The sequence below is a fragment of the Crinia signifera genome, chromosome 5 (genome assembly GCF_055691185.1).
Source record: "Crinia signifera chromosome 5, ASM5569118v1, whole genome shotgun sequence".
Taxonomy (NCBI): domain Eukaryota; kingdom Metazoa; phylum Chordata; class Amphibia; order Anura; family Myobatrachidae; genus Crinia; species Crinia signifera.
This window is the reverse complement of record NC_139221.1, coordinates 85,966,664-85,993,492: the sequence shown is the minus strand read 5'-3', so window position 1 is coordinate 85,993,492 and position 26,829 is coordinate 85,966,664.

Sequence of the window (26,829 nt, the reverse complement as noted above, 5' to 3'; positions counted from 1 at the left end):
GTGTGTACAGTATGTTCACTACAGTGTATGGTCAACTCGCTCACTAGGGGTCTAATGGAGCCCATACAGGGTCCGTTGTGTACGGCTCCGTTCTGTACTATGCGATGCGCGCTCCCACGCATCACATAGTACAGTACAAAAAGTATGTGCTGCACATACTTTTTGTACTAGTACACATCGGATCGGATCGCAGTGCATGCACACTGCATGCACTAGGGATGCAATCCGATCCGATGTGTACTATTTAAGTCCCAAACGGATCCGTTAAACGGACCGTGCATGGGCTGCTTAATTCTCGTTTGCTCAGTAAGCAGTGACGTTCACTGCTTACCAAGTGCTGAAACGATGCCTCGCTGAATGCCCACTCCCCACTGCCGAATCCCCTCAGAATGTTGTGATGGGATGTGTTTGCTAACACATGCCCTCGCATGCATCCACTAGCAGGAGAAATCATTCAATGGTCGCTGACCATTTATCCTGCCTTCGGTCTGAACTGACTTATTTCCTTCGGTGTCCGCCGAAGAGGGGGCGGGTGCTGATGTCCTATGGAGTCAACTGCCCACCTCTGGCAGGCTGTGGCCCACCTCCGGCAGGCTTTGGACCACCTGCATTCACAAGGGATCTCCCATAAAACACTGGGTGTTCCCATGTTCCAACCCTGTTTCTGCCCCCTAGACCTTCCGACCCGCAACTAACGGCCCGGCAAGTGTGTAACTCACCAAAGCCGTTTGGTGCCGGAGTATGCACATGCGCAAACCTCGACCATCGGGGCTGGGGAAAATTTTGGATCACACCAAGTGATCCTGAATTGACCCCCAGATGCAGCTGCAAACATAGCAAAAAACAAGAATAGTGCTAACAATAACAGTAAGTATTAAATTATAGTGTACGGTATTTTATTCATGCATAATTAGAAATAGTAAACTTCAATACAAAATTACTCTCATAAAACAATAGTATTAAACGGGACATCCTGAGGATATCATAAATGTTGCCCAGTCCTCACATGATACACTCCTTGGTCCGGACTTAGATGGCAAATCCTGCTGGAGGTATTGAATTCAAATAAGCAAGCAAAGGTCCTCACAATGTCCAGTATTAGTTAAAGACACAGGATAGAATCCCATTCACAAGTAGGACAAAATTAAGTCTCTTAGGGCAAGATTTATTAAGCTCGATGAAGTGATAAACTGTCTGGTTTTTATCACCGGCCAATCAGCTTCTTCCTGTCATTTTTCAAACCAAGCCTGTAACTTCACAGTTAGAAGTTGATTGGCCAGTGATTTTTTTAAATAGGTTTCCGCAAATTCCAGGAGGTAGACAACGGGGGAGAAATTGAGCATCAGCTCATTAATCAGGCAGTAGCTGCCCGCCCACCCCTCACTAGCGTCAGCATGCCAGTGGGCAGCGCCTCTGTGGAAGCACCATGACATCCCAACAGCATCATGAGCCGGTGGCAGCAGCCGGGAGCAGCAACCCCCGTCCCTACTCCAACAGTTACAGGCGGTGCGCTGCTGGAAGCTGTTTCATTCTGCCACCAGCCAGTTATAGAGCAGCAGGAAGAGGCTTAGGAGCTTTGTGCTCTGGTGCCTCGTGCTGCTCAGCCCCCACCCTGTCTGGCACATGGAGGCAGAAATAACAGACAAGGAGCACCTCCATGGTGCCCGGACAATGGCGCCAGGAATCAACAGCAAGGTAGCGGGTAAGTATAAAACCGAATAGCTAGGGAGGGGGAGACATGGAGCGGAGATCCGGGGAGGGGGGCGGGTATGGAGCAGAGAGCCGAGAGCAGAGAACTGGAGCGGAGAGTCAGGGGGGGGGGAGCATGGAGCATAGAGAGATGGTGTGTGGGGGCATAGGTGCGGGGAATGCAGCAGGAGGCTAGCTGTTCTGCTAGAAGGCATTCCCTGTGGCTGGCTCTTATCTTTGTACCAGGGGCAGATCTACACCATTCTCTTAGGTGGAGGGGGGATTTAGTTATCCTAATTCCCCCTCTTTTTCACCCACACGTCTATACAAAGCCTACCCATAACCCTCTCTCCTGTGCCATTATAATTTCCTGCAACCTAATCTCCCCTGTGCCTAATCCTAACCTCCCCTCCCACAGCCTAACCTTCTCCCCTGTGCCTAATCCTAACCTCCCCTCCCGCAGCCTAAATCTCTCCCCTGTGCTTAATCCTAACCTCCCCTCTCGCAGCCTAACCTCCCCTGTGCCTAATCCTAACCTTCCCTCCACAGCCTAACCCTCTCCCGTGACTATTCCTAACCTCCCATTCCGCAGCCTAACCTTCTCCCCTGTGCCTAATCCTAACCTCCCCTCCCGCAGCCTAAATCTCTCCCCTGTGCCTAATCCTAGCCTCCCCTCTCGCAGCCTAACCTCCCCTGTGCCTAATCCTAACCTTCCCTCCACAGCCTAACCCTCTCCCGTGACTATTCCTAACCTCCCATCCCACAGCCTAACCTTCTCCCCTGTGCCTAATCCTAACCTCCCCTCCCACAGCCTAACCTCCCCTGTGCCTAATCATAACCGCCCCTACAGTGAAGGGGCATGGAGGGCATGCAATGGGAGAGACACGAAGGGGGCAATGTTAGAGAAATGCAGGATAAGAATAACACTTTATGTTTTGTGAATTATGAAACAAGGTTTACTGTGGAAATTGTACTTGTGGCGTGTAAGATGACGACTGATTGTCCCACGGATTTGCATTCTTCAAAAGTAAGAGACCAGTTTTTTAAATTCTATTTTTAAGAGTAGTGGTCAGCTGCACACTATGGGGGTAATTCAGACCTGCTCGCTAGGCTGCACATATTCTCAGCCTAGTGAGCAGTTTAACACTGTCCCTTCACCTGACTGACCGGGAAAGTGGGGGGGGGGTTGGGGGGGGGGGTAGGCAGAAGTTTTGCCTAGGGTGCCAAGAACCCCTGCAATGGCCCTGCCTCTACCCCCTCTATGTTTTGCAAATTTTCCAAATGTTGCCTCCCTTACCCAATTTGTGTAGTGGCTAGGCCCCTTTTTGGGCCCCAGGGACCCCCACGTGGAGCTAGGGGTGTCTTACCCCACAGTATTTCTTTCCAGACTGTAAGTCACATGTGTACCAAGTTTGCTGTAACTTGCTGGAGGCATTCCAGAGTTACAGTATGCTGGAACATACATACAGACATACATCCATTTTTATATAAGTTAAATTACGGTAATACAGCTCCTAGTAAAATTAGGGTGATGATGAACAACTGATTAAAGCACTGATTATAAAACAAGGATAATGATTTAGCACTTCATATATCACACTTTAGAACAAGTTTTTTGTTTTGTTTTTTACATTAGTTTGACTTTAAATGATGCTTAAAGGCATCTTTATATCACCCCGAGGAAATTAAAGAACATTTGTTTCTTCTTTTAATTTGAATGTGGACACCAAAGGAATGTTCATATTACAGTCGCATTAAGTCGTTTATTTTCTGGCATAATTAATAAAGTATGTAAAAAAGTCATAGCCAAACATATTTTGATATAAAACATGTACATATCAAACCAAAGTCTGACATACATTAATATATTGCAAGGTTCTACCTCGGCAGTTTGTGAATATATTGTATGCATTGGTTCTGAAGGTTCGACAGGTTTGTGCAATATATCGCATGTGATCCTTTTGTATGTGATGTATTGCATGCAAACCCATTCGTAGCTGCCAAGAGGGTTATGAGTCGGAGGTCAATGCCAAAGCACAATGCCAAAACACATGCCATTTTGGCCGATTTCTCCTTCAAAACTAGTGCCTGCAATGCCGGCTCCTTTTCACTGGTAGGAACCTATTGTCACACTGCTGCAACCAGTTCCTGTCACTGTGGAGGATCTGGCATTTGGGGGTAAGCCCCTGGAATGGGGAACCTCGCAACTAGAAAGGTGGGACACAACCCGGGTGTGGGATTTAGGGGGCTCCAAGAAAACTGATCAGTGCTGCAAAGTTTCTGTATACTAATAGTGCCAGTATGACCACCAAATACATGGCCACTGGCTGGTTGGAGACATCGGGCGAAATGTAATAGGGTGGGATTTTTTAGACATGTGCGATTTTTGGTCAAAAACGGCCGAAATCGCACTTTTTCCGAAAATCGCACATTTAATAGGTTGAAAATCGCGGTAAAAAATCACACTTTTTACAGCGAAATCGCACTTTTAGAAGTGCGATTTTTAGTCACATTTCAATTCGCATCCAGATGTTTTCCCATTATAAAGTATACAACTCGCAAATGTAATAGGGTGCGATTTTTGGTAAATGTTACCAAAAATCGCAAAAAAAATAGACCAGGTTCTGACAGGCGAATTTGACAGAACCATGCACAGATCATTGAGATCTGTGCATGTTTCTGTTAATAAAAATGTGTAAAAGTGTTTTTATAAAAAAAAAACGGCGTGGGGTCCCCCCTCCTAAGCATAACCAGCCCCGGGCTCATTGAGCCGGACCTGGTTCCAAAAATACGGGGGGACAAAAAGCATAGGGGTCCCCCGTATTTCTGAAACCAGCCCCGGACTCTTGGACCGGTCCTGGTTCCAAAAATACGGGGGACAAAAAATCTGGGGGTCCCCCGTATTTTGAAACCAGCACCGGGCTCCAACAGCCCGCGGTGTCATGCCACAGCCGGGGGACACTTTTTATACAAGGTCCCCCGGCCAAAACATGAGCACCGTGGCTGGTCAGCCTTGGACGGGGTACCTGGAGGAGTGGGGACCCCCCCAATAAAGGGGTCCCCCCCCCCCAGGCTTCACCCGTCCAGGGCTGAAGCCCGGGGCTGTCACCGGCGTCCGTGGCCAGTGGACGCCGGCCTGATAGGGTTAAATCCATCATACATATCATTACATTGCTTTTTACCGGCGAACTACAAGTGCCAGCAGACCTCCCCCGCATGCTGGGACTTGGAGAACCACAAGTCCCAGCATGCGGGGCATTAATGGGCCCGCTGGGACTTGTAGTCCACCTGTAAAAAGAATGTTTATAAAAAACACACACACAGAGAAGTAAAAGTTTATTACACACACACACCTCACTTTTACACCAGCGTTACTTACCATTCCTGGATCCAGCGCTGGTCTGGCTGCTTTACAGCCGGCTCCCGCCGCACTGACAGGCAGCGGGGAGAACCGGCTTTCTCCGTTGCTTCTAACAGCTTCTGTAGCGCTGTCCGAGTGCTACAGAGGCTGAGAGCGTGATTGGCTGAGCTACAGTATGCGTCTCCATGGAGACGCATAGCTCAGTCCTGATTGGCTGAGCTATGCGTCTCCATAGCTCAGCCAATCACGCTCTCAGCCTCTGTAGCACTCGGACAGCGCTACAGAAGCTGTTAGAAGCAACGGAGAAAGCCGGTTCTCCCCGCTGCCTGTCAGTGCGGGGGGAGCCGGCTGTAAAGCAGCCAGACCAGCGCTGGATCCAGGAATGGTAAGTAACGCTGGTGTAAAAGTGAGGTGTGTGTGTGTAATAAACTTTTACTTCTCTGTGTGTGTGTTTTTTATAAACATTCTTTTTACAGGTGGACTACAAGTCCCAGCGGGCCCATTAATGCCCCGCATGCTGGGACTTGTGGTTCTCCAAGTCCCAGCATGCGGGGGAGGTCTGCTGGCACTTGTAGTTCGCCGGTAAAAAGCAATGTAATGATATGTATGATGGATTTAACCCTATCAGGCCGGCGTCCACTGGCCACGGACGCCGGTGACAGCCCCGGGCTTCAGCCCTGGACGGGTGAAGCCTGGGGGGGGGGACCCCTTTATTGGGGGGGTCCCCACTCCTCCAGGTACCCCGTCCAAGGCTGACCAGCCACGGTGCTCATGTTTTGGCCGGGGGACCTTGTATAAAAAGTGTCCCCCGGCTGTGGCATGACACCGCGGGCTGTTGGAGCCCGGTGCTGGTTTCAAAATACGGGGGACCCCCAGATTTTTTGTCCCCCGTATTTTTGGAACCAGGACCGGTCCAAGAGTCCGGGGCTGGTTTCAGAAATACGGGGGACCCCTATGCTTTTTGTCCCCCCGTATTTTTGGAACCAGGTCCGGCTCAATGAGCCCGGGGCTGGTTATGCTTAGGAGGGGGGACCCCACGCCGTTTTTTTTTTTACTTTTTTTTTTTTCCACAAAATCGCATTTATGAAAATGCGCACATTTTCATGACTGAAAATGCGCACATTTTCATGACTAAAAATCGCGGCAAATCGCGGCAAATCGCATTTTTTGCCGCTAATTCGCATCTCATTACATATGCGAATTCGCGGCAAAAAATGCGATTTTTAAAGGTGCGATTTGGTGCGATTTTTTTTTAGTCTAAAAATCGCACCCTATTACATTTCGCCCATCGTCTTCACCTAGACTAGGGAAGACTATAAGGAAAATTAAGGAGCCACGGACACTACCGGTGTGCTAGTGTCAGCTCACTCTGCTTCAGAAAGTGAGCAATTGAGCAGCTTTGACCATAAGTGGAGATGAAGCAAGAATTGGAGGATGGGCAGACGGAGAGCAGCCAGGTAAGTGCTGCCCTGTTTGTTGCAATGGGGAGGGAGTTGCTAGCGGCAAAAATGTTGACAGTTCACGCACAGCACATGATTGGGTAATTTTCTCACAAGCTTTGTTCCTGCATGCAATAATTTATACCTCCATGCGACTGTATCAAGCATTGCATTGCAAATTTGGCCACTATTATCAAATCAGTACCTGAGCATGTGGATGATAAATGGGCCCCTAAGCGTGGTTTTTAAATATCTGCCACAGATACACAATAATACATTGTCCCATTTTACTAGAAGCCATTGGCAGTATGGATAAGGTTTCCTAGCTAGAGTGTAACCAGTCTAAGGGCCAGATGCACTAAGCTTCAAAAGTGATAAAATAGAGAGTGATAAACAACTAACCAATCAGCTCCTACCTGACATTTTTCAAACAGTCTGTGACATGGCAGGTAGGAGCTGATTGGTTGTCTGTTTATCACTCTCTATTTTATCACTTTTGAAGCTTGGTGCATCTGGCCATAAGCCTGTTCAGTATGTGTCTGAGTTATTAGTTATTAGAAAAGCAAATGGAACAGTCTCAAGTGTTGTAAAGCATTCCATTTTAATGATGATTAAATCTGAAATCCTTTTAATGCATCACCAAAAATGCTGCAGGACTTTGGAATAGTCTGTACTGAGAATGTTATACACTAGAAAAGCATGAAGCATTCTATGCACTGGGAAATGGGACATTTCAGGTATGTACTCTCTACTTGTTGTTCTGTTGTGTAATAATAATAATAATAATTAGAGACAGGATTATATGCATTTGCATATTTGCATATGCATTTGCATATTTTGCCCATTCTCACTGGTTATTGCATATTTTACCTAAATTCTAGTGATGGTGCATATTTTAGGTCCTGTCCCCTTTCCACTCACGAGTCACAGCACTGCTTTGCCCTGCTGCTGCTGGTCAGGTAGTGGTAGAGTGTGCAAGCTGGGGCAATATGTGCTCAGTGTGGGGAACCTTGGCTGTACGATATGTCTGACACTGCTCTAGGCTGCCAATCCATGTTGATAAAAGTCAGTCGGGGCGGATGCCATTACAAAGCTCCTGAACCTTTACCCGCCCCTGGCCTGAGACTTTACACCAAGAACAGACTTCTGCAGCAGAGGAGGCAGGCAGAAGGGTTGCAACATCACGTGGCTCTGAGGAAATGCCGCGTCACAGTGAGTATGTGGCGCAGGGAGGAAGCCTTCCACTGCGCCGCCCTCACACTCTATACTGACATTTAATCCATCGGCGCTGGAGATGAGGATCCGTGTAGTTGATGCAAGAAGAGCTTTGGACGCTGCAGTCAGCTGTAGCAGCCAGGAAGAAAAAAGTCCTGTGTACAGCACTAGACATCTGCAGATGCTGTGGGCCTATGTTTGAGGTTTATTTGCAACTCATTTTATGCTGATTTTTAAATAAATAAGTTCAAAATTACTTATTTTATTATTTAATGTAGCATATTTTAACACTTTTCATGCATATTTTAAGTATTTTTCATGCATATTTGCATGCATATTTCAAGCTTTTTATGTTGCATATAATCCTGTCTCTAATAATAATAATAATAATAATAATAATGATATTTATATTGCGCTTTTCTCCCAATAGGACTCAAAGTGCTACACCATTGTCTTTACAGCTCGAAATACAAAACAAGCTTAACAGTGGATGTCAGTGAAATGCTTGAGTAAATAAGTATGTCTTTAATCTATTTTTAAAGAATACTACAGTGGGCGCTTCTCGCACTGTGCGAGGAAGAGAGTTCCACAGAGTTGGAGCAACAAAGTTGAAAGCTCGACCCCCAGATGAATTCAGGGAGATTCTGGGTACTGTTAGTAGTCCTTCTTCAGTGGATCACAGTAATCGAGTAGGACAGTAAGGGATCAGCAGCTTCTGCAGGTACCTTGGGCTCTGGTCATGTAGGGCCTTGAAAGTGAGTAAGCCAATCTTTAAAACGATTCACCATTTTACAGGTAGCCAGTGAAGGGCGTAGAGAATGGGAGTTATGTGGCTGGAATGGACTGGTTAGTTAATAGTCTGGTGGCTGCATTTTGTACCAGCTGCAAGCGGTGCAATTATTTTGCTGGAAGACCCAGGTAGAGAGCATTGCAGTAGTCTAGTCGTGATGATATAAATGCATGTATGACTTTAGGCAGGTCTTCTGAGGGAATTAAATGCTTGATTCTGGCTATGTTTCTCAGATGAAAGAATGAGGATTTGATTGTGGCTGACACCTGATGTCAGAGTTTTTTTTAATGCTGTGCCCCCCAGCATAAGACCTGGCAGTTGGCTATGCTGCCGTCTTGTCCTGTGACTTATCATCAGGACTTCTGTTTTATCTAGGTTCAGTCTCAGCCAACTGGCACTCATCCACTCCTGGAGCTCAGCTAGGCAGCCATTTAAGGTTGTTATTGTGTTATCGGTGCCTGGAGCAAAGGACAGGTAGAGTTGGGTATCATCTGCATAGCAGTGGTAAACCAGGCCATGACGTCTGATTATGTCACCCAGTGGAAGCATGTATACTGCAAAAAGCATGGGAGATAGTATAGAACCCTGTGGGACACCACAAGACAATGGCACTGGTGGTGAAGAGTATACTCCCGATGAAACTCTCTGTGACCTGCCAGTGAGAAATGATTTGAACCAGCTAAGGACTGTGTAATGGAATTAAATAACAAGACAAGAGATAGTGACTACACGAGGGAAGAATGGGTGCATGTAAAATGATCTGGAACATGGAAACAATTATAAAGTGTTCAGTCTTTACAGGGATTCACACAGTGGAGCCAGATGATGATGATGATGATGATGATAACAATAATACTAATACAGCGCATAATGCTAATACCATGCTTGCTAGCGAATCTATATACTGTATAGATATAATTGCACAAAATGGATACACTCGTGTTCAGTCATTAGGTTGACAGTGGCTGGGTCAACAGTCAAAATGTCGACCACTATTGGTTAAAAGGTCGACACATGAAAAAGGTTGACATGAGTTGGTCATGATTTTATTTCTTAAACTGACTTGTTCGTACTTTTCCATCCCAGTGGGCATAGAGGGAAAACATAATAGCGCCCGAAGTATTGTGAGCACAGCGAGCCATGCAAGGCGATGCGGTACACATATACTGTGTCCATGTTCACCTTACGACAGACACAAAAACAGCTCCTAACTGTCATGTTACAGAATGAGTTTGAAAAATGACAGGTAGAAGCTGATTGGCTGTAGTTTATCACGCTCCACTTTTTAAAGCTTAGTGCATCTGGCCCTCGATGGGTTAGGAGGGATAAAGATCCCAGTCTCCCTCCCAAGGAACCAGAATACCCTCCCTAAAGGTGCCCACAAAGGGTGCATTTTGGACTTGCTCCAGCAAATATCACATTGCACAAAAAGTATGTGCTGCGTGTACTATTTGGACTAGATCGTATGTAGTTCAAAACGCACGCTGCTTTATCATATCGCATGCTTTTTGAACTACGGACATTATTCTGGTTGATTCGCAAGCCTACAAATTTCTCAGCCTTGCGAGTCCACAAAACTCACAATCTCTTATCCATGTTGTTTTATAATTTTGCCATCTTTTTTGCTTTTAAATCACACTACTTATACTGGGGACAAAAAAAACAACATATATGAAAAATGATTAAATACAGCTCTGCAAATGTGTGATTAACACGGTAGCCTGCTATCTATTATTGAGAAGCACTAAAAACATTGGCTTATACATCCTTTGCACGTTGTTGCAACTTTGTTATGCTTTTGAGTGTAGTATGTATGTATGTGTAAAAAGTATACATATTTTGTATAAACACAAGTTTTACAGGTATTATCACATTATAAATTGATGTAAATAAAAATAACATTTGTAAGTATATTCATAAATACCCTTGCACCCTACCATTTACACAGATTGTTGAAGATAGTAATATAACATTGTATACAGTATATTTATGGCTTTTTTCTGTACAATAAGAGGATGGAATGATGTATATTTTAACACTGTAATAAAAAAAATTGTAGCTATGCCACTGCTTGTAGCCTAATGCAGGACAGTTGTTCATCAAGGAAACCTCAAATTGTTTATCCTTCTGCATTTTACGAATGAATGACTTTCCTACAATACCGTTAGTAGCATATGGTGTAGCACATGCTACACCATCTGGTGGCAAAAAATAGTATAGCATGTAAAACATTTAGCATTTATCTGCAAAGCAGTGAAATTAATTTCAAAGAGAAGCCATAGCTAATTGTCTTGGTAGCAAAGTGAGAATACACAAACTCCACGCCGTTAGGGCTATGGTTGGAATTAATACAATCCATCATGGAAGGCAGATGCCCAAGCTCACAATATCACGGATTATATTGGTGGCTCTGGGAACCTAGAACATCATCACCATCAACCTTCATTATCTGCCAATGATTCCACTTATCACTCATTAATATAGGAGTGTGCATTCACAGTATATGGACGAATACAAGTCATTAATTTAATAAACACTTATAAACAATAGAGAAATAAACCCGATTTATAAATATTTTCTCTGTAAGCTGTTAAACGAAAATGTTCATATGAAAATGTACTATTGGAACTGATTAACCTCTTTTAATGCATATATTTATCAGTCGTGCACTTCAGATGAGGGATGCAGTTGAAGAACCCTTCAGACTGTAAACTGGTTAACTTAAGAATTATCAATTATGCAAGTCTGCTGCAATTATACTCATTCTGTGTCAAAATTAGCAATTTAATTTCCTCAGTGCCCAGTATAATTGCCCTTAAGAGAGTCTTGCTGAGAAATGAATTACGAAGCATTTTGGTTGCAGCTGCTCACATTGTGGCAGCACAGATATCACCTGAATGAGAGAAGGGGATTGTGTACATTCTCCCAGGACACAATTTTGTGAAAAGATTTGCAAATGTAATTATTACATTGGAGATGTTTCAACTTCATATACTTTGGAAATGTTCTTAGTAGTTAAATGATTTATCAGATAATGATGATTAGATTAGCATACATTATGACATTCCACACTTTTCACATAAAAAGAACTATTTTTATTTAGCAACTTAACAAATCTATAATCATCTCAATGTGCTAGTTCATTGAGATGATTATAGATTTAGTAAATACAAAGATAATGAATAACTATAAATACCACTTTTGATTATGGTTTCCAGTCAACATTTTATCTGCTCTCCCAGTCAGATGAAAGGTTAATAATTGTAAATAAATTAAACTATCTAGAGTTAGACAGGACAAAATGTCAGCCAAACTGAATGCAAAAATTTTTAGCTTCAGTAAAAGGCAATTCTATCGTTTGTTAAGATATTAAATTAAAGATAAAATGGAATGCAGTGATTGACATAGGGGCCTATGTTTTCAAAATTGCAAAGTGCCATGAGACGGGGACTGCTCTATCAATAAACTGATGACCTAGTGAAACACTTCCTGGCACATTGGAGTCTTTTGCATTTTTGAAAGACTCCTCCATAGTTTTTGACACTGCACATGCGTCAGCTATCAGTTTTTTTTTAAAACCCCTTGATGGTAGTCTGCAAGAAAGATCGCAAAATCCACCTCCTCAAAAAATGGCATATAGCAGCTACCACCATCTTAGTATGGTGGTACTGTAGCCTTATTGGCATTTGCTCCAATAACAGTGTCAGGCTTGGGCAAATTCAGATTATTTTATAGAGCCAAGTAAACAACATGCACCTGCAGTCTAAACAGCCTGACCTTTAAGTCTTGTGACTCAGATATGTAATGTTACTGTGGCTAAATAGTCATGCAAAATAGTACTCGACAAAGAGACAGCTTGTAGTGTTCAACCATTTAACTAAATTTCATCCAGTCATAGGGACAAAGATCTGAACAGCTCTTCTTTTTACAGTTTAGCTCATACAGTAGGTGTTATAGTGCAATCCCATTAATTATAATGGGGGATCCTTTCTGTAACACTAGTAAGCCATTTAGTTAAGTTAATAGTACACACTGTATTGCAACCAGGAAACATTTTGCAGAAATGGTGGTTTCTGTTTTCTATGGATAAAATAGGAATGAGTTTGAATACCTCACACAACTCCAACATCCTTGGGACTTAAGCGTTGCTTAAAGCCATGTGAACTTTGGAAAGGGATGTGGCCTCACCATAAGAGGGTTGTGAATTCACAGTGATTATGCTCCCGCAAGCCACCTTCTCCACTGTCATCACTACATGGGCAAGGCCAGCTCTCTGTTAGCTGCAGGCCTTGCTCTCAGTCCTTCTGTCTCTGTGAATGAGCAGAGAAGCGAGTGATTGAGGACTCCCAATGGCCCTCCATACCCCAGGACACTGCTGCCCACAGGTAGGACAGTGGAACAGTTCTAACAAAAAGGTACTGTCCTGTAAAAATCCAGAAAGTTGGGAGGTATGCTCAACATATACTAGGGGTATACTTACAAAGCAAAACCCCATTTCTCGTTTGTGCTCAAAATGAAAAGCACTACCAGGATAAAAGTGCGTATGTTTTATACTTAATATTAGTGCAGCTTTAAATGTTAAGCTCATATCCACCAAGAAAAGGCTGCTTGCAAACACTGAAGCTTCAAAAATATAACTTTTACCGACAGTTGGAATATCAGCACTGCGTTCATTTTCAACTATTTTCTACCAAGCAGATTCGAATTTCAAAGTGGAACCTGCAATGTTGAAAAAAAAATGTCCAAAAACAGCCAAATTGAATAGGTAGGTCAGAAATTACATTGAATACTACCTGTAGTGGTTTATTTACAAATAAACTAATTGCTTTGGGCAACCAATCAGAATCTACATATGATTTATTTAGCATCTTCTAGAAGATGATTGGTTGTCCATAGCAAAATTCCATCATCAATAGAACACCCATCTTAGTAACTGAACCCCTTAGTCTCCGAAAATATTTCAGTCTAGTTCAGAACACAGAATACTTTTTTTTCCTCTGGAAGGAATATCATAAATGTAGAATATCGATCTTCAGATGAAAAAAAAATTCTTGTTCTAAAGTGCACAGTAAAAGCAAATGGAAACATTTCACATGGCTTCAAGGAAATTAATGCCGGGGGAATGGAATTGCATGTACACTTTGTATAATATTCTGTCTTAATGATGTATTTTATGCGGTCTACAGGAAATAGACTAAAATTTACCATAAGATTTATGTTTTTAAAAGCTAATTACTCAGTAATCTGTCTAGTTTGACAGCTAATTATAGCTAAAATGAGAGGGCAGATGTTAATGGCTTATAACTGAACATATATACATAATATGGGTCTGTATTATGTCCTGCCTATTCTTTCCAAAATGCTTTTCTTAAATTAAATACACTTTAAAAGGGATATTATGCTCTAGAAACTCCATGAGTTCTATTATTTAAAATTCACTTTTGTCTCATATATAACTTTCTCTATACGACTTTACATATATTGCCACCATTAATTTAATTACACTTAATTTAATTATAAATTGCTTTCACTTGCCATTTCTAACCACTGTAGTTTGAAAACAAGTGTAAATTAGGTCTATTTCCAGGAGGCAATATTTTTCTGCATAAATGAAAAGTGGAAGTACAGCAGCACAGTGAAGAAACCGTATTCCCACCATCCATATGACAAATTCTGGTTTCTTTTTCACCGTCCTCCCCCGAGACCCTATCCCCTCTCACCTTCTCTAATACCTTTCTTCTTCTACCTGTTCACATCTTACCCACCTCCTTAATCTCTCCTGTCAGGTACATTGCACACTGTATTTAAGCATGACCTGGTCACCCCAGTCTTAACAACCACCACCACACAGGGAGGGTGGGTGGAGGCTGTGCTGCTTTGTGGAGAGTTTTTTCTGGTCTAGCTAGGGATATGTATCAGGCCTGGCCATGTTGTGGCTCTCCAGCTGTTGTGAAACTACACATCCCAGCATGCCCTGCCACAGTTTTAGCATTTCCTTATAGTAATGCTTTGGCAAAGCATGCTCGGATGTGTAGTTTCACAACAGCTGGAGAGCCACAGGTTGGCCAGGCCCGATATACATAGTTTCAGAGTGCTCAAACCTACCAAAAGAGTAGACAATAGTTGTACTGAAGAACGATACAAGTATAATCATTACAATGCAGTTATAAAGAGGAAACACATTAAGTAAAATATCAGTGGTGTCTCCAGAGAAGGGGCTGTAGCACAGTCTAAAATACAAATAAGGATCTAGGAGTCCAAATTGACAACAAACTCGGGTGTAGTGTTCAGTGTCATGTAGCAACAAATAAGGCCAACAGGATACTAGCCTGTATAAGAAGGGGCATGGAGACTAGGGGATCAGATGTAATTATGCCTCTTTACAAAGCATTGGTTACACCACATCTAGAATATGGAGTAAAAGCCTGGGCCCCGCACTGCAAAAATGGACATCATAGAACTGGAAAAAGTCCAAAGAAGAATTGGAGAAATTAAGCTATGAGGACAGATCGGGATTGGGATTGTTTACACTAGAAAAGAGATGTACAAATATTTCAGGGGCCAACATAAGGAACTGTCAGACACCTTTTTTGCTTTGAGGAAGGACTCTAAGACAGGTGGCCCTGCGTTTATACTAGAGGAAAGAAGATTTCATTCCCTTAGAAGGAAAAACTTTTTTCCGGTCAGGGTGGTTAAAGTGTGCAACTCTCTTCCTGGAGAGGTGGTGTCGGCAGACACAATAGTTTTTAAAATAATATTTGACAATTTGATCTATTGGGTAAAAAAAACCCAGGGTTCATAATCTGTCTATTAAATCAGAATACACAACTATAAATAAAGGGAGGTAGCAAACACTATAACCAAAGGTTGAACTCGATTGGCACATGTCTTTATTCAGCTTGAACTACTATGTAACTATGAGCAATCACTGAAACTATAGAACTTTGAGCTAAAAAAACTACTACACTGTACAACACACAGGGCTAGTGCTATTTTTCCAGATGCCCTAACCAAATCTTTACTCTAGTACCCCTGCTTACCCCAGTCCCTGTGTTATACACATTACATATTCCAAACGCCAACATGAAACAGTATTTCAATCAGCCATTCAAACAATTTGTCACTACAAAATTCAAAAATGCATAGTGAAATTACATAGCATTTAATTACATTACATATCCTCCCCCACTTACTAGCACTTTCCCCTCCTCACATCAATGTCCTGATCCTCACAAAAGCAAAATCCTTTTCACCAGAATGACCTCCATTCACCAGTACCTGCATCTTCTTATCATCCCCCTTCTCACAAGTACCCTCTTACCTCTCACCAATGCCCCTACACGACACACATTTCAACACCCAGACACCCCACTCATACACTACATTAATCCCCTTCATTCAGTACACCACCAAAGCCGCCCTCCTCCTTATACAATACAAGGATCCAGACAACTCACCCCCAATGCCACAACTCTCCAGAGAAGAAATGGAGGATGCCCGTCCCAGCTTATGTGTGGAAGGGTTGTTGGAGAAGTAAATGGGAAAGCTAGGATGGGACATGGAATTCATCATGAGCACACCTGAGTTGCCAGCTGTCTGGCATCTGGAAAGTCCTCCTACACTTATTTCTTCTGATTACTACAGTGCTCGCAAATGAAGACACCTCTCTGGTTTATTATATCTGCTGACGCCCTGTGCCGGAAGCTGACATCTGCTGACATCAGCTGCCCGCCCCTGCATCACAGGTGCATTTACATGGGAACGCCCATCGTTTTCATGGAAATGCCCATGTAGCACTGGCATGCCCATGGGTGTGATCCCTCACCGCTGCCCCATGCTAGGTGTGTTTCGCCGTGCCTGCTCACACCCAGCATCTGCACAAATGCATATATTTGCATGCGCTCAACATCGCTTCCCTGTGGGTACATGCAGTCGAGCATGTAAATTACAATAACCCCCCCCCCCCCCCGAGTCACTTCTTGATCCCTACCTAACATGGCAGACAGTCTGCAACATAATGTTGTCAGTCCTGCTGGCCTCTTGTAAGTCTGGACAAAGACTTCTAGGCCTGGCTTCTACAACCCTACATAGGCTGTGAACAGAGGGCAGCAGCCACTGTATTGCACTTTCTCCACATAGCAGAAATGATGTCTGGTGGAACCACCTTTTTATTCCCTGTGTGGACAAGGAAGACCCAAACAGAATCCATGGCTTACTATTGCCATCTATATTTATTTTTACATTACTTACACACATACACAAATTTATAGCAGATCATTAAGTTAATGAGGGAAGGTCACTGGTTGAGAAGAGCTCTTTAATGCATACACAAGAAAAACATACAAAACAAAACTGCTGTTTGTACTACAATAGGCACAAAACACTATGCACACATCAATACCACTTTCACACTGCCTAAACGGTTTAAAAACTGGTATTTTGAAACGGTATTTAAAACGGGTCTGAGCCTTCACATTGCAGTAGATTACCATTTTAAATACAGTTAGAATACCAATCACATCAGTCAACCCGTTTCATCCCTGAACATGTTTCAAGGCAGAATGCAGGGGACAGCCTATCACAGGTCTGTAATCTGTTGTTTTTACTAAATACCGTTTCAGAGCCATTCTCACTGCATAAAAAAACGGCTCTGAAACATGTAGGACTCTGCTTTTTAAACGTTTTGAAATACCGGTTATCTTTAACCGGTAAATGAACTCTGGTGCTTTCCCACTGCAGCCTTAAACGTTTTAAAATGGAAAAAAATGGCAATATACCGTTTAACAAGTGCGTGAGAAAGGGCTATGACTTTCTGTAGTTAGACCTACAGATGAATCCTGGCTCGTCTTTGCTGGTGATCCGCCAGCAGCACGGCGCCGTTATCTGACTGTGACGCGCGTGCGTCCCCCACGCACGCGCGTCACAGTATCCGGGCGACAGGGCGGCGAGGCGGACGCATTACTGTCCGCCTCCCGCTCCAGGGGCAGGGGGGGACCCGAGGAGGCTACGGGGGGTGCGGTCGCCCGGTGTGGGCACCGGGCGACCGAGGGCAGCACCGTCGGAAGGGGACGCGCGCGCACCTCGTGCGCGCGCATCCCCTTCCGACATACAGATGGGGGCAGGGGATGGCGATGGCAACGCCATCGCCATCCCCTGCAAAGATGAATCCCGACCCATCTGTATACTCAATTTAAACACAACATATTTTGCTAACCAAACTACTGTATAGATTGAGAAACTCAAATATAGACTCACTCAACGTTCTAAAATAATATAGCATTCTTCAAACTTTTTCAACCAGTATAGATCTTTAATTTAGAACCAAACCAACTGACTTTATGGGAACATTTAGGAAGATAGGAGTTCTATTTTAGATGGGATGTTGCTATGGGCAATCAATCAGATCTTATTTATTTAGCACCTTATAGAAGATAATAGTATCTGATTGGTTGCCCATAGCAACATCCCATGTGAAATAGAACTTCCATCTTTGTAAATTTTTCCCATATTCTTCACCATTAACTATTTTATATACATATTTCTAACTTCAAAAATATAGTTCTGTATCATATAAGAACAAAACACAAAAATGGGGTGCATTCAGCATCCTCTTAGTGGGGATTCCAGTCTTCACAAAGCTGACACCAGAATCACAACTACTGCCAGGAGACCTGCGTGGAAATCCCAACATCAATGAGAATGCCAGTGCAGGAATCTCGACTGACCGAATGCCAAATTCTAGTATACTTTAGAGTTAGACCGGGGATCGGGGGGTTAGGCACTAGGAGGGGTGACAGTATTAGGCTGTGGGAAGGGGGGATGATTATGGTAAGGCACTTAAGAAGGGGGTGGTGTTAGGGTTTCCTGTGGGGTGGGGTGAGGGGTTATGGTTAGCCACTAGTGAGGAGAGTAATTTTGGGGGGGCAGGGGGTAGAAAAGTATACTTACCTGACCCCTGTCACGATTCACTTCATCGGGATGCTGTTGCTAGTATTCTGACTGCTGGCATCCCCACTGCCAGTCATCCGTATGTATCCCAAACAAAAACAAGTCTTGAGTTGTATCCGTTTGAAAGATAGACAATGTCTAGGACGACAATCAAAAAAGTGACACCACATGCAATAAGTCAACATGTACAGTCAACCTGATGTTTGAAATGCAAAATTTGCTAATGCAAGAGTCCACGAGGAAATTGTTGCCTTTTTTCACAATTCTTTTAGGGTTGGGCATCAGCAGGGATGGTTAGATTAAGGCTATGGTAAGGTAAGGTTAGGCACAGAGTCCGGACATTGGGTCAACATGCATTAGGTTGATATGGACAATAGGGCAACATGGTAATGGAACACTTGAAAAGGTCAACATGAGTCATAATTTCTCAGTTTTTAAACGTTTGTATACTTTACCATCCTTGCGCACTATTATTGGGCTAAAGCTACAAGGGTACGTGTTACAACAGGATTGGCCAAACTGGTCCTCGAGATCTACCAACAGTTCATGGTTTCCAGACCACCTAGCTGGTGCATTGGCGTAGTCAGTCATTTTCAAACATCTGGTGAATTCTGCCCTAGCAGACACATTCTACAGATCCACAGGTGGCCTGAAAATCATGAACTGGTAAATCCTGAGGACCAGTTTGACCACCCCTGTATTTCACTAATTGGGGGACAATGCGCTCAAATCTACAAATGGACAAAAAAACGTAACCAAGAAAAAAACTAATGTCGATCTTTTCATTTGTCGACCACTTTATTTATTAACAGTTTCTTACATAGCCCATACATATTCTGCAGCGCTTTACAGAGAATATTTGAACATTCACATCAGTCCCTGCCCCAGTGGAGCTTACAATCTATATTCCCAACCACATCTACACGCACACACACAGACATTCTAGGGTTAATTTTGTTGGAAGCAAATTGATCTACCAGTATATTTTTGGATTGTGGGAGGAAACCGGAGTACCCAGAGGAAACCCACGTAAGTACGGGCAGAATATACAAACTCCGCACAGTTAGAGCCATGGTGGGAATTGAACCCATGACCTCAGTGCTGTGAGGTAGTAATGCTAACCATTACACCATCCGTACTGCCCATACTTTTGTGCTGACCTTTTGCTTGTGTCAACATTTTCCCCATGTTGACCTTTTGAGGGTTGACCTAATCACGGTCAACCCTATAATTCATAACCATTAGCCACTAGGGGGAGAGTAAGGGTTACAAGTGGCATCATTTTTTTTTTAAAGCGAGTGGATTGACCATTATTGTTGCATCCATTTCGACCTTTTAAACCAGTCAACCTCAAGCACTGTCGACCTAATGCATGTCGACCAAGTGGTGTTGACCTATTGATTGTCTACCTAGTCATTGTTTATCTACTAAGCCAAATGTCACTTTTAAAAACTAAAGAGAGAGTTGGTGGGAAGAACCCGCACTAAGAATTGGGAATTGTTAATATGAAGATAGAAAGGTTGGGGAAAAGACTGACTATAATTGAAAGTAAATAAATCCTAACTAGCATCACCTATCAGCCTATGCACTCAGCTATGGCTTTAAGAGATGTGACGGTCAGTGGTGCACCCCCGAGTAATGGTACGTTTAATTGAAAACAAAAAGAAGAAAAGAAACTCGGGTGGGGTGCACTCTTTTAAAAACTAGCAGACATTAAAAATGCACTATCTAGACTTTAACAAATGAGCAGACATTTACTTACAGACGTAAAACTTTCTTGAAAAATGTTGGCAAACTTATTATGATAAACAATTAATGGCATAATCTAGAACCCTAAAAAAAGGAAAACCACAAATTTATTAAAGGTATTTTTAAGCAAATATGGAGCCTGTATTTTTTGCCACAGTCACTTGTTTTAGTCCTTCATTCTATTACTAGTACTCTCCAAATCTACTCCTGCTGCTTTTATTATGAGCGGTCAGAACTGTCTACTCAGAGGTTGGAAGACTCTTAAGAGGTTGGATGGAATTCTAAACTGTATACCGTAACAATGCATAAAGGAGTAATGTACATATCTTCTACTGGAACAATGCAATATCTGTAACCACCAAACCCCTTTCCTGATTCAACAACTCATTAGTGATTTGCATAAAATAGTTTGTTGAACGGATTATACAGTTCCCAGATGGCAGCAACATAATATACTGTATAAAGAATAAATAAACATCAATATTTCTCTATTTCCCATTTGTTTATATGCAGGAAAATAATCTAGGTCTTCAATCTAAATAATATCTGTTTAGTTTATTATTTATTTAACTTTGTGATCTCTGTTTTTCCAATTCTAGATTTAAGAGGTCTTGATAAGGATGACTTGCCATCTTGCTGTGAGATTCTTCAGGGAGCAACATATACTGCTCAAATGTTTATCACAGCTGACAATCTACATTTCTCACGGACATCGGTAATTCGTCTCCTGATATTACCTAGCACTGGACTACTAAGCTCTGAAAACAATTTAATCGTAATGATCAATTTCATCTTGTGCTCTGCATTCCTAGCCATGCAGACATTTATTTGGAAACACATCTTTCTCTATCAGTTTTTCTCTCCAGGTTCATCATACACAGCTATAGATACTATTGGATCTGCTGGGCACAGATCAGGTTTCCTTCTTCCATATTAGTCTATGTGAGTGGGGCTTCAGACTGCCCATCCGTCTGTTTGATTCCTTTTTCCCTGCTACTGTCATCAGTAACATCTAAATTCATTTTGTCAGCATTGTTTGCAAGGGAAGATGCATCGCAGCAGTCTGCGGAAGACTGTCCACCTGTAACAGGTTCATTATTATCTTCTTTGATAGATCCCTCCACCCCTTGTGGCCAGACTGTATCTAGAAGTATAGGGCTCTCACAATAATAGTAGCCAGACTGCTTATTCTTTTTGTGCATTGAACACAGATCAATTCTGCTAAACAGTTCAGTTCCAAATAAGCAATATTCATACTTCTTATATAGATCACTACACATTTTCCTGAGCTCCTAAAAACAGAACACAAAAGGATTACAAATGTCAGCATATGTTAATGTTACCCAGCAATTATGGTATTTTAAATTAGCCACATTCAGAGATAAACGTAAACAGTCTCCTACCAGCAGTGGCGCAGACAGCACTGCCGAGCCCTGGTAAAAACAAGGGGCATGTCCAAATGTAGGGGGTGTGGCCAAAAGGAGGAAGTGGTCACTACACTGAGCAGCATGTGCCCAGCTGAGCAGGGTAGACAAGCAGCTGCAGCAGCAGTCTATCCTAGACACCACTGCCAACCAAACTCCACTGTAAAAAGCATCTCTGAATTTAAATGTTAGGTTCTGATTAAATGTTACATGATGCTCGGTGTATAGGAAGGCACATCATGGGAGGACATCAAATAAAAGCAAATTTAGGGGCAGATGTATTAAGCCTTAACTAGAGATAAATTCAAGTGTAATAAGGAGAGATAAATGTCCAGCCAATCAGCTCCTTACTGACTTTTTTCAAACACAGCCTGTAACATGGCAGTTAGCCGGTGATTGGCTGGACATTTATCTCTCCTTATCACACTTGCATTTTTCTCTTGTTAAGGCTTAATACATCTGCCCCTTGATTTGAAAAACTGCTACAAACTGCCACAGGTACAGTATACATATAGCAAGCTGATCACCAAAGGAACATAGTGCCAATTATTTAGTTCTTCTAGTGCAGGCCTGACCAACCTGTAGCTCTCCAGCAGTTGTGAAACTATAATCCTAATCAGGGCCGGATTTGTCACTAGGCCCGTGAGGCACGGGCCTAGGGGCGGCACCTGTCAAGGGCGGCAGCTGCCAGGCATGTCGTCACTCAGTTTCTCAGTCTGACACTGACTTTTACAGAGCGGCCGCTCCAGCCGCCGCTCCTCAGTACAGGGAGGAGCTCTCTAGCCTCCCTGCATCCCCTGTGCGCTCAGCGCTGCTGTCGGCTGCCACTGTACCTTTCCCTGTCCCTCTCTGGGCAGCAGCGCTGGCAGCCTGGAGTCCCGTCCATCCCTCCCTCCCTCCCTCCTTCGGAGCTGAGCATACAGGCAGTATGCCTGCCCTGCTCACACACTGACAGCATCCAGAGCCCATCCACACAAGCTGTCAAACACTATTGTTATACCCTGCAGTGCTCTCAGGTTACGGAGCCCTCCGTCCTCTCATGCTGCTGCTACACTGAGCTAACGGAATGTGTCTGAAGCACTTTAACTGTTTGCATCCCTGCTATGAAACAGTAAGTGCTAATAAATTGTCATGTTAAGTGTGTGCCTCCCAAGTGTGTACCAAAGCTAATTATTGTGTTTACTGTGATATATATATATATATATATATATATATATGTGGGTGCACATATACATACATATGGGGGGGGGGGCGTGCAAAAATTGTGCCTAGGGGCGGCCCGACCCCTAAATTCGCCCCTGATCCTAATACATGTTATGTAAGAGTCATAAGGTCTCGCATGGGGATCAAAAAATAACCAGCTTCATGTCATAGATAGCACAGCTTTATCAGTGAGGACACTGAAAGGTTTTACATTAGTATGGAATGAGAGAATACAGAAAAGTGTTAAATGAAGTACAGCAGTGTGTTAGATCAGTTTGTGATATTCCAAGGGGTCCCATTTGCTGAACTTGAACAAGGGGTGTGCAATACATTTCCAGATGGGCATTGCATACAGTAGGTAGAGTAGACACAGTCTGACTGTCTAGAAGTGTATAGGGTGGCCAATTCTGATATCAGGATCATGTGAGAATCTGTGGGGTGGCCGATTTGCGGGAGGGGGGGGGGTTGAGAGTATCAATTTAATTAAATGAATGCACAGATATCAGAGTGGCTCAATTCTGGGTATTTTGGGGATCCCAGGATTGACCAATTTTCAATCCCGAATCATGGGATTGCAAAAAAAGCCTTGAGATCGGCCACCCTGGTTATTTACTGAAATGTCAAGGCACAGAACTCTATATAAGCAGCCAGCCAGCCAGCACTGCACACTGAAAAACTCAGCATGTTTGCTTCTTTAACAAGCTCATTATGGATATTGTCTTAGATGATAGCAGGAGATTTTTTCAATGAACAATCCTCTGCATTTGGTGAGGAAGCACCGTTCCAAACTTTGGTTTGGTTTGATAAATTGGTTGACAAAAGGTTATATATTCAGGACTACACATTCAAAACCAATGAATAAAAATTAAATACAGGTTGAGTATCCCCTATCCGAAATGCTCGGGACCACGAGCATTCCGGATAGGGGAATATTGCGGTTTTTGGAATAAATTGTTTTAGCCTATACTTACCTGTCCCCTGATGGTCCCCGGGCGTCCCTCGGCGTCCACGCAGTCCCCGGGCGTCCACAGCAGGCCTCCGGCATCTTCTCCGGGTCTCCAGCGGTCCCAGGAATGCATTGCGCGAGTGTGCGCGCGCACCGGTGACGTCACCGGCGCGCGCGCACACTCGCGCAATGCATTCCTGGGACCGCTGGAGACCCTGGAGAAGATGTCGGAGGCCTGCTGTGGACGCCCTGGGACTTGGTAAGTATGAAAAGAGGGTTAGGGGGGGGTAAAAAAAAAAAAAAATTCGAATGATTCCAAAAACCACGGTTTTTGGAATAATTCGGATAAGAGATCTACGGATACGGGATACTCAACCTGTACAATATTGTATATTTTTATGATTGATACAGATGTAGCCGCCTACATCTTTGCAGGGGCTGGCGCGGGTCCCCGCCATAGCCGCCGGTCCCCTTCGCTGACCCGACCCTCCCCCCCCAAACTGGGCAGCATCTCCCCGAAGCGGAGACGGGTAGGGAGATGCTGCCCAACTGCCGTGATCCTGGGACGCCCGTGCGCATGAGATGCACGCGCGTCCCAGTCCCTATCGCCAGTGCTCGCCAGAGAAGGGGATCTGGTGGGTCGCCGGCAATGGTTGGAGCCGTCTCCATCTGTATATATGCTTTCTATTCAGTGACAGTGAGGGATATGAAGATATACTACTGAATTTGGACAGATTAAGGTGGACAAAATATTTTTTTTATATAAAATATGAAAACTGGATGTGTTACCTAAATAGCGCTATCACTAAAAGAGTTAAAATTCCAACCTGGTCAAAATAAATAAGACTGGAATGCATGTACATTGTAAAATATTATATTCTATGTAACAAAAGCTTATTGAACAGGAAGAGAAAATCAAAATCCTGTGGTGTGTTTCACGTCAAACTAGGTGTGAAGCATCCAGGAAGGTTTTAAAATAGCAAGAAAGTGTGAATGGATAAAAATAACACATACAATTTATGAAAGAGCAGAAATATACAATTTCCTCACTTCCTAATAATATCCGTTTACCTTTAACATATAACTTTTGAATTAGTTAGACAGTATTAACTATAAATCATTCTTGGTTTCCTTTTTCTTATTCCATTATAACAAAAAGGATACCTTTAAGACATATAGCTAAAATATACTATATGTGATTTTTCCAAGAAAGATCAAAATTAAAATTGAACCATAACAGTTAAATAGGGATCAGTTTGTGGTTCAACCGTTATTCTGGAAATAAAATGTAAAATGGTAAAAAGAATGTGAACACTTAAAAACACCTTTGCCATACATCTGGATCTTCACATGTCCGACAGTGAAGAGGAAAGTAAAAATATTGAATAGGCTCAACAAATCTTTAACTGGTTTGTGACTTTTTGAGAATATTGAACCAGCTGAAATAGACTCTAATCGTGGCCAACCCATTCACACATGAAAGTTTATTTTTTATAATATTTCTGACTTTTGATCAGATTTTATTTTTTGATGTTTGATAGTTTGTTTTCAAATGGAAGCATGATCTTTAGATGTATTGGTTTCATTCAATACCATCTTTCTCTATACATTATATACAACAGTTCAATAATTAAATGTGATACTAGAAAATAAGGCATACAATTTTATGCACATACACACACACAATACAGATTTACATAGGTTTGTTGGTTCCTTTTTACAAAAACATTTTTCTCTTAAATAACTTAAAAGCAGTAAAAAAAGAATATTTTTAATAAATACAATAATAATGGCATGGCCAAAAATGATGGGATAGTTAACAATATATTGTAGCAGAAAGTTTAGAGGCAATTAAGTGCTGCTCACTAGACCTGCCAGGGGCGGAACTACCGCCGGTGCAGACGGTGCAGTGCACCGGGGCCCAAGGGGTTAAAGGGGCCCGGTGCCGCCGTCTGCCCGGCATGTCAAAGTTATGTCTTTTTTTTTAATTTGAAATGTGCGGCACTATGCGCATCCGCGGCCGGCAGGTGGTAAGCGGCAGAGCAGCCGTATGTGGCTTGGCAGTGGCGCTATATGGCCGGGCAGCGGGGGGGGGTATATGACATGGTAGCGGGGGTATGCGGCCGGGCAGGGCGGCTGGGGCATTTTAGACAGATATGAATGCAGCAGAGGCAGCGGCAGCAGTGCTCTTTACCTCTGCATCCATTTTTCCGAATCCGTCCTGTGAGCTGTGACTGACAGCTGGTCTTCGGTAGCCACGGCAACAGGCAGCCAATCGCAAGGCTGCCTGTTGCTGCTGAGTAAAACAGGAAGTGAATTCCTGTCTGCTGATGCTCTGAGGCTGACACGGGAGGACTCGAGGAGGAGCAACAGCAAAAGCAGCAATGGCAGATGCTGACCGAGGTAAGTTACTTTAATGGGAAGGGGGGGGGGGGGCTCTGTGAGACACACCTCAAATTTAAGGGGGCTGGGGGCACAGAAACAAATGAAAATACAATGGGGGACCAATACATTTCTAAAATCATGATGGGGTCAAAAAAGTACACTTAATATTTAACAGGGATCAGGGGGCCACAAAAATAAATTAATATAACGGTGCACAAACCCTACACCCCCCCACCAGCCTAACTTTAACCATACACCCCCTCCCCTGCAGCTCTGCTCTGACTACACCCCCACCTCTGAAGCCTAAACTTAATTATACACCTCCCAGTAGCCTAAACCTATCTATACACCCCCCCCCCCACAGCCCAACAATTCACTATCCACCTGCAGCCTATAACCCTAACCATACACAAACACACACACCGATGCCTATAACCCTAACCCCCTCCCCCGCAGCCTATAACCCTAACCATACACACACACACCCCCAGTCTATAACCCTAACCATAAACACACACACTGCAGCCTATAATCCTACCCCCGCAGCCTATAACCCTAACCATACACACACCCCGCAGCCTATAACCCTAACCATACACACACACACACACTGCAGCCCATCTTTGGCGCACACTGTTCCCATTTTGAGGGGGGGGGGCAAAGCATATTTTCGCACCTGG